Raw genomic sequence first — 4,264 nt, 5'->3', positions numbered from 1 at the left:
GATAAATTCTGCGCATTTTGGACTCAATTTGATGTTTCAAAAGTGCCAAAACTTCAGTTTTTCTTCTAAAAAGTTGAAAATGTATCACATATTTGCTAATATCCGGCTAATTTTTGTATTTTTGGTCTCAGGAACTTTTGCAAAATTGGAAACTAACATTTTATTTCGCAAATTATCAAATTTGTCGGATGTCTGATTTTTTGGAACATATGGGTTTCGGTTAAATATCAGGCAAAAAAGGATCGACATAAGGATGATTTTCCGTACATTTTAGTTGAAATTTCTTTTCCAAAAAAACATAGAAATTGGAGATTTTTTTGCAAACGCGTTCCAAAAACTTGATCATTATATGGTGCAATCAAAAACAACTTTTAGAAATGTTCAGTCAACAAATCGAAGCCTTTCAGAAACTCGCCAGAAGTTGGACGTTTTGTCGAAAAGTTTGAAAATTACCTAGTTACGTAAAAAATTTTGCTTCCTGTGAACTTTGGCAAAAATTTACCGCAATATGAACCATTTCTATTTTTGATAGCAACTCCAAATGCCAATAGCTGGGGAAATAAAAATATGGTAAAACTGCGGAAGTTATAAAAAAAATATATTTCGATTTTGTGTTTTTTTTTATGCGTAACTCATTTAATAGTGGATGAATTCCGAAAATTTTACATGAGTTTTAAAGCTCCTTTACGTCTCTATGGTGCAATAGTTTGGAAATTGAAAGCGGATGAAAAATAAAAACGTTATGACAAAAAATGCACAAAATGAAATTGAAAATAGTCCAATTATGGAGGAATTGACATAAAAAAACTATTTTTGACTGTGTTTTATTCAATGTTTAAACAAATTGGGAATTCATGCAATAATTTAAAAAAAGTTTTTTACTTTAGTTTCTTCAATTTTTAAGTGTCTTTTGAATCCAAATGAGCATTTTGCTGACTTGACCTTTTTTGGGGGAAAAATTGTAGTTTTTGGAAATAAAATTTAATGAGTTTCTCGCCTAATAGTGATCGGATAGGCAAATTTAAAATGAATTTTAATGTTGATTGATGTATCTATCCGGAAAGATTATGGACAGTCAAATCAGAATAAAAATAAGAAAGTTATGACAAAATATGCATGTGGCCAACRCAAAGATCATTCGAGTCCAGTGTTTCCAAAAAATGCGAAATTAATTGGGGGGTTTGCAAATATTTGGTCAAGTTTTTCATTTGAAGAAATTGAATCAACTTTTCCAAGTTTCGTCCGAAATTTTTTATGAAAAATGTGCAAAATGTCGATATTTGTTTCAAAATGTGCCACTTTGAAAAGAAACTCGTCGTCACTATTATCTGGACTTCGAATCACTTTAAGTGAATAAGATCGATTTCAGGATCAGTTGTAGCCTTTAGTTCCTAGGGATTTTTTTTATTAAACCGATAATTCGCAAACATCTAGCTTATTATTGGATTTTGAGAGAATCTGCATAGAACTGTTTTTAACGGTTCAGGCCACCTCTATTCGGTACGGTTTTCACACTTACTATATCTGGAATACTTTTGCAAATATTTGATTTTTAAGGTAACGAAAGACGCGTTTGCTTCTCCCCCAAATTACTAGCTGTGAAATCCCTATAAACTCAAAAATCACTGCCCTCAAAAACTTGTTATTCTCTGCTCAAAATTGGTCTTTGATCAATGTCTATTAAGGAAGAAAATTGCGAAAAATTGAGGACAATTATAAGCAGGCAAGCTTCAAACTTGCCTCTATTTTGGCTGACAAGTTCTGAAAAAACAAACAGAAATTGAAGACAATTATGACAAAATCGACCAAAAAAAGCCCAGGTTTCCCTCCACCTTTTAACTCTCCATTAATTTCCAAAAAGGAAGTTTAAACTGCCAGCTGGCTTTCAGCCTTTGCTTCCTTTGCACAAAAAACTATTTCCGCTCAATTCATTAATATTTCAGTCGAAACTGAAGAGATTTGCTGAAGAAACGTAGATAATTAAGTGGTTTAACCGTAAATCACACCAACAGCAACGTGACATTTTTTTGCAAAAGCCACTAACCAGCCCAGTAAAACCGTTTGTTCATTCTAATTGAACAACTAGATGGCTCCTAAGCTTGCATTGAAAACTTTAGACAAATGGAGGAAAGAGGCCAAATATAATAATGTGGGTTACACAAGAGATACTGCAACATTGAATCGGGCTGACTGGCACTAAACCGAGCATGTAAAAAGAGTAAAACCAGTAGTGGCGCGAAAGCTTATGCAAATCATTTTGCGCCGCAACGTTTGAATACAATATGTACTTTTACTCCTACATAATGCTAAGAAAAGTCCCTCTTTCGACGAATTGAAAACGGCCAAAACACATTCAACAGCTTTAATTAAACAGCGTTCCAAATGGCCCCGGAGCGATTGGCCCATTGAAGAGGTGAATATGAAAAAAACAACTATAGATTTTCTTCGCTAATGAAATACGTCCAGTGTGTCCGAGGCCCGATGTCGTAACCATCTCGATACATGAATAAATATGTGAAAGCGAGATGGAGAAAGTGATTTGGCTAAACCAGTTGTTGATCTTCGATCAGGTTCGGTCTCGCCGAAGAACCGAAATATTCACAAACAAGGAACTTTTTTCAGTTTTCCTTTTACCGGCAGTGCCCGGAATCGATGGAGTTCAATCTCCACTGAAAATCGTGTTGTTGTGGCTGATAAGCAAATGTCAAGGTGTTGAAAGTCTTCAGGCGGTTTCACTCGGCTTTTACTCTTCTTTAGCACCTTTAAGACCAGAAGCCACTTGACGATTAATATGGAAATGCAGCTGTTTGGGCAATTTTATTTCATTGTTACCCAATGGGAAATTTGACGACTGATTATGGAAAGATGCGCCTTTCACAGTGAGAACTGAAGAATGCAACTCACACAAATCCAAATAAGTAGAAAACAAAGACTTGCATGCGGCTTTCGTAACGTGCGCATTGTTCGTGGGTGCGCCAGCCTTTAATTTGCATACAAACATCCTTTTCATTCATATTAATTGATTAGATTGTGGTTCTTGCAGTTTTCTTTGCCTGATTTGCGCTTTTAATCAATTTAATTGATCAGATTCTTCGGACAGGAAACAGGAAATTTACCTTGAAGCTCCTTCCTGGCCGCACGTTACTGAACCACCTTCATCAGCCTGATCAATCAAGGTTCTTCTTGCTTTGACTTCAATCTTCATAGGGGTTAGAAATGATTGAACTCATTTTTTAGTTCCTCTTTACATTTGCTGCAAAGTTTTTCAGCCCAAATGACAAAAGTTTGCCTTGTTTTAGCTTTGATCTTTTTAGAGCTAAGGCGTGCCTTAGACGTTGCTTGAGCTAGAAAGCAAATGTTTTCCTTATTTTGGCTTAAACATTTTTAGAGTTTAGTAACTTTAGAACCCCTGCTTCTGATAAATCCCTTCAACTACTGTATACAGCGTGATCTTGCCAAGGAAGCAGGCTATAAATCTTGAAATGTTGAAGATTTGGTGGTAAGTAAGTACAAATTCCGAGTGTTAATCTCGGGCACCTCCAGCACCTAAATCTCACATATTTGGACGCTTTTGAAGATGCGCAGTTTCATTGTTCTTCAACGAAGATGTGATTAGCTAATGCTCATCTGCTCATCATAGGCGTTGAACACGAGGAAAGGTGCCACTAACCCACTTGGAAGCAATAAAATGTCGATTTTGATGATGATTTTGTGGGTAATCTGGCAGACACCGGGCAAATTTTGAAATATTATTCAAATGGGCCGCTAATATCGCATGCCTGTTAGCTGAATTTGGGTTGACGCACGTCCCCAACATTAAATAATACACATAATTAGTTTTCGGAAATTTCTTTTTGGCTTTCGCAAGTCGCACCCGGGGCCACGCTAATGATTTACTTAATATTACAAACCGAAATCAATTAACATTCACTTGAATGTCGAATGTGACACTCAGTAGCGTTTCGAAAAATTATCTCTAATCGAATCAATTGGGAAAAAATTGTGCGATTTTGGCAAATAGTTTCGGGCACAACAAATCAGGAAAAGTTCAAAATAACAGAGACAAGAAATTAAGTTTAGTTTGGGCAAAAGTGCAAAAATTTCCTTTTTAGGTCTAGTCAAATGCAAACTTCTAACTTGCCTCTCCTTTGCTTAACACATTTTTCAAGAAACCTTTGCTATATTCTTATTGCGCGAAAAAATTGCAGACAATGAGGATCAATTATGAACAAAACCACTCTCACAAGCCGAAAAACACAAAAAT

This window comes from Dendroctonus ponderosae, unplaced genomic scaffold, assembly GCF_020466585.1.
Source record: "Dendroctonus ponderosae isolate FM_Combo_2020 unplaced genomic scaffold, Dpon_F_20191213v2 Dpon_F_20191213_11, whole genome shotgun sequence".
Lineage (NCBI taxonomy): Eukaryota > Metazoa > Arthropoda > Insecta > Coleoptera > Curculionidae > Dendroctonus > Dendroctonus ponderosae.
Note: the sequence above shows the minus strand (reverse complement) of the source record.